This window comes from Lolium rigidum, chromosome 6, assembly GCF_022539505.1.
Source record: "Lolium rigidum isolate FL_2022 chromosome 6, APGP_CSIRO_Lrig_0.1, whole genome shotgun sequence".
In the NCBI taxonomy this organism is placed as follows: Eukaryota; Viridiplantae; Streptophyta; class Magnoliopsida; order Poales; family Poaceae; genus Lolium; species Lolium rigidum.
Window position 1 is genome coordinate 257,583,652 of NC_061513.1, and position 5,724 is coordinate 257,589,375.

Here is a 5,724-nt window from a genome sequence, read left to right on the forward strand (position 1 = left end):
TTGGACACCGTTAGTCCAGTCGGCAAAGGTCTTTTCCGACCGACTGTCTAGCAGTATAGGCCACTATCTCCGACCAACAGTTCGAAGAAATCATTACCGACCGACTGTTAGTTGGTATACTAGACTTTTACCGACCAACGTAAGTTGGGAATCTAGTGTTGTGGTGTAGTGTTTGTGTTAGCGCGCTATTTCCGTACAGTATTATTATTAGCTCCATATGGAGGGCCCTGTTGAAAACTAAGTAGAGGGCCTAGTTATATATATAGAATTTGTCTTTGAGTAGTAATTAATCCATCTAAAATTATTCAGGTTTTTCATATGGAGGGCCTAGTTCCTCTTGAAAACTTAATATAGAATTGGTATCATTAAATAAATGTTTTTCAATAAAAATCTAATCATACTAGTTATGTACGATTTTTTCGGTCAGATTTTCATCTTAAAATGTGTGTGCCTCTTATTTGAGGAATGAATAAACTCTCAACTAATTAATTAAGTATACTTCTCCGTCGTCCTTAAATAATTACTACCTCCATTTCAAGGAATAGGGCGCACATGTATTCCAAGACGAACTTTGACCATAAAAATTGAGCAATAAAATCTTGATTATATTATATGTAATTAGTATCATTAGATTCGTGCTGAAAAGAGCTTTTTAATGATACTAATTTCATACAAACAATCTTTATCCATTTGAAGTAATTCTTGATCAAACAAAAAGCTCGTAAAACGAGGACGCCTTATTCCTTGAAACGGAGGTAGTATACTTGTAACTCTTTTCGTAAGTAAAGTATTTTTAATTTTAACCAACTTTATGGTGAAATGCAACAACATTTATGGTGAGAATCAACTTCTGATCTTTGGTGCATATGCTTCTGCCAACAGAAATAACATTTTAAAATATAAAAAATTCCAAAAAATATCACGCGTATATCTCGACATTCTATGTGTGAACGCTAAGTTTCACGGAAAACCGATATATCTGAAGTTATATTAAAAAGCATAAAAAATTATCTCACGAAGAGCTATTTTTAGCACTAAATTTTCTCGTTTACACACAACACAAAAATATTGGTTTTTCGTGAAAAAACCATCCGTGCACATAGAACGTTAACATTGAGATATACGGGCCACTTTTTTGTCAGAAATTCTTTGCATTTTGAAATACTTTTAAAACTCATTTCAAACACCAAGAGCATACGCTTGTGGGTGCAAAAAGTTTGTCAGTCCACAAAATTTAACTTAGTACAGGTGATGACTCCACATGTGTAGTACACGTATCACTGCACATGTTGTAAATACCCGGTTCTGACTAGGCATCACTCCACATGTTGGAGTACACGGTACTGCAATAGTTGCTATTCCCGGCACGCATGGGGTGCGCGTCCTAGCTAGTTAAATGCAGTATCAGCAGCCGAGCACAAAGTTACGTATTTGGCAGAAGATGGATCACAGATAGTACTGTCAAATTTGGCATCGAGACGTCATCACCAACACAAACCTAACAATAAAAAGAGATAGACTATAAAAGAGACAAATCCTGAATTTTCCTTGTCCTTAGGTGTTGAATCGGCTTCCGTCGCTATTGCCATTTAAGCCTTATCAGCGGAGGCCGATTCAGTACCTAGGACCTAGAAAAACTCAGGATCTATGTCTCTTTTATAGTCTATCTCTTTTTATTGTTAGGTCTGTGTTGGTGGCGATGTCTTGATGCAGAATTTGGTGTCGCATATAATAAGAGGCTCATGGCACCATCTCTGTCTTGGTGTTCTCTAGCTGACATCCGGGTGCACATTTCACCGACTCTAGATCTGTTGGTTAATCGTTTGTTGTTTTCGCCAATCTTAGCGTTGGTGTCAAGTTTTATCATGCTTCGTTCTATGATGCTCATGAAGTTCTACTTAAGCAGTACCACGGTTCAATAACTCGCATTGCAAGAGGTGTGTTATCAAACATAATTCGTTGGGACGATATTTTGTTCTCGCATGTTGGGTTGGGCGACTCAAAGCGGATCTTTAAAACCTTTGAGCTTAGAGCATCTCCAGTCGCGCCCTCAAAAAACGTCCGGTACGACGATTTGGGACACGTTTGGAGACAACGCCGGACAAAAAGAGACTAAAAATCTATACAAAAAGAGACCCTTCCCAACCCATGTCCCTCAAATAGGGTCCAGATGCATGCATTTTAATAGAGGGGACCACCCCATGCGAGAAAAGTAGGAGAGAGAAAGTGTGGGAAAAGAGAATGACATGTGAAGACTAGGGGCTGCATGCATGTGGACGCTATTTTTGTGTCCGACGTACCGGGAACGCCAGACACAAAATGAAGCGCTGTTTAGCTCTGGGGGACGCAACCGTAGAGCTTTTTTTCTCTATTTCTTGTCCATGGTCCCCCAAACGTTATTTGGAGGACATGACTCTCTTATTGCAACCTATGCGGGTTTGGTCTTTGGTGACCTACCTCTTGGGGAATGCCAAGATGCTAAAATATGTGTTAGCTAGAGACGATGATGAGCTTGTAGTATTTTTTACGTAAATTTTAGCTTTATCTTAAATCTTTGTTGTTTGCGCACTTTTTACATTTTCCGATCTGATGTAGTTTTTAATACAATTGTGATTCTGTATGCAATGTTCGTAGGTAAAATGGTCCATAAATCTTTTGGATCCAACAATTTAGCTGATAACGCGACTTTGTAGGTTGTATCCCTTGTGTCCTGCTGAATTAGTACTTTTAATCTCGCCGGTCTCATCATTTCAAACCTTGCACTATTGTGTGTTTGATCTCTCTTACATCTTATAACTCGATAAATCATAATCTAATTTCAGAAATGGCTTACCAGGGCCCTATCTAGGGTTTACGAAAGGTGATTATTTTGGTTTTCATCACATTTTGAAAAACATAGGTGCACTGTATGTATGTCATCGTCATGGGGTGTTAGTCTACAAATCATATCCAAGAAACAAGAATATGCACAACTAGCCTTTGTAAAATTTGAGAGGTAAAATTATTCTTTCTCTACCCTTTTTTTTTTTTGAGAAGATGCCGCGTCCATTCAATTAGCGAGGGAGGTTACAGGTTACAACACACGCGGACCCTTCGAGAGAAACCCACAGACACACGCGTCCCAGAACTTTTACAGGAAGACCCCTAAGGAAAAGGGAAAAACACCGAAGGTCATCGGGATTTCTCTACCTTTTGTATGGACACATACAATCATACTGAGGCCGATTTCTCACTTTGTAGCATACTTGGGAAACTTCATTTTTTACTAGATTTTTTGGCGACCTGGAGAATCAAAACCGTACAAACTTGGCTGCAAAACACACAAAGTTATTTAGTGTGGTTTGTACTTGAAATCTTTCATAAGCTTTGAAAAAAATCATGAATATAGAACATGCTATTAACTCAAAACATTAAATTTCGTGCGCACAATTTTTTTTTTTGCATCTAACGCAATTATTCAGGTTGTTTTGAAGTATCTTAATACCTTTTGCATATACTTGTTTTTTTATTTCTGTCTAAAATCCCGAAATACGAAAGTTGACCAGAAATCAGGTAAGCGTCCAGTTTTGATGGTCTTTGAAAGTCCACGATTGAGTATAGATTGTTTCCACCAGAGAGCTCAAATCAGATCTAGCACTCTAGTTCATGGTTTCCAATAACGACTTCTTTTCTTTAAAATTAGCCTGCAATTTTTTATTTAATACTAGAAAAATGCTGCCAGATCCCTGACCTGCAAAGTAATAATTCCCTGAACCATCCAGACTTTTCTACTCCGGCCATCAACAGGGCGATACAAATGGATGCGAGTGATAGTTTACGTCCGTGCGGACGAAAAAAGCGTTTGGATCCTGCTCCAGCGGAGCGACGCATAGTGACCGAGCCGTCCACGACAATGCAAACATGGCCTAAATATGCGGCACATTTACGTCTCACAAAGTGACCGTGTTAATTGCATGAGGACCTGCTAGGCAGTGACTAGGTAAGCAAAATATCCTTCATTACTACTGATTGACCAAAATGACTATCTTTATAGAGATGGATAGTCGAGTTAACCTAAAACTACAACGGTCGTACTTACTCACGGTCGCGCGACCTACCACGACCGGGTTACTCGCAGTCGCGCAACCTACTATTGGCCGCCAGAGGGGCCGGCGCCGTCGTCGAAGCGCGATCGCCTGACGCACTCCTTGCGCCGCGCACGCCGACGATCGGACAACTCGTCTTGCTGAGGGCCTCGGCCGGAGAGGAGTCCCAGTGGACTCTCTTCACAGCCGACTTTGCCGTCGCGTCCGCCGCCGCCATGTCGGCGTGGTAGCGGGCCCTGTCCCTAGCCGCCACCACCACTGCTTCGTCCCTAGCGGCGATGGCGTCCACTAGCTCACGGATCTCCTGCTCGACCCGCGTGGGATCCGGTCCCCTCCGCGCGACCGAATCAAGGTCGGAGCACAGGTACGCCCGACTCATGGAGATCGCTTGGCTGGGAGCTTGCTCCTCCTCTGCCCAAGCCTAACGGCGATCGGCGTCCCGATGTAAGCTCTCGAATGACGCGAACCGAGCGGCCTGGTCGCCGCCGAACATGAAGCGGATCGTCAGTAGCGACGATGTCGTGGATGACGGCATCCGTGGGTGGGACCGCCGACAACGAAAGAGCCGCCGCAAGGGCGGCACTAGCCGCCGCCATCTTCGCTCGCGCCTCCGCGAGCTCCGCCCTGGCCTCGGCGAGCTCGGCCCGGAGTTCTACGTCGGTGATTTCTTCCATGGCCGCCGCCCGCCGCTGACGCTCTAGCGTGCGCCCTGCCGCCTCCGCATCCGCCGCCTCCCGATCCAGCTGCTCAACGACTAGCTTCTCCTCCTCCTCTGGGTGGACTTGGCGCCACATCTGAACAACTTGATCCCAACTAAGGTTGTGCTCGTCCATGGATGGATGCTAGGATTTAGGTTGAGGTGTGCCCATCACCCCGCCGGTGTCCACCATATATAGCCACGACGGGGCAGGAAACGGCATTCGCGCGCAGGTCATTTCCCGCGCACGAAACGTCGGCGAAACGCGCTAATCTGATGGGTACGACCATCGTCGCGCGGGAACCGGTAATCGTCAGCGGTAGGCCTCGATGGGACGTTAAACCCCGTTAACAACCTTGACGATGTTTGTGCTAAAAAAATGCGCCCGCACCGCTGGGATACCCCGACGCAAACAGTCGTCCCTGAAGGAGATATGCCCTAGAGGCAATAATAAAAGTGGTTATTATTTATATCTCTATGTTTATGATAAATGTTTATATGTCATGCTATAATTGTATTAACCGAAACATTAGTACATGTGTGATATGTAGACAACAAGAAGTCCCTAGTATGCCTCTTAAACTAGCTTGTTGATTAATGGATGATTAGTTTCATAATCATGAACATTGGATGTTATTAATAACAAGGTTATATCATTATATGAATGATGTAATGGACACACCCATTTAAGCGTAGCATAAGATCTCGTCATTAAGTTATTTGCTATAAGCTTTCAATACATAGTTACCTAGTCCTTACGACCATGAGATCATGTAAATCACTTATACCGGAAAGGTACTTTGATTACACCAAACACCACTCGCGTAAATGGGTGGCTATAAAGGTGGGATTAAGTATCCGGAAAGTATGAGTTGAGGCATATGGATCAACGATGGGATTTGTCCATCCCGATGACGGATAGATATACTCTGGGCCCTCTCG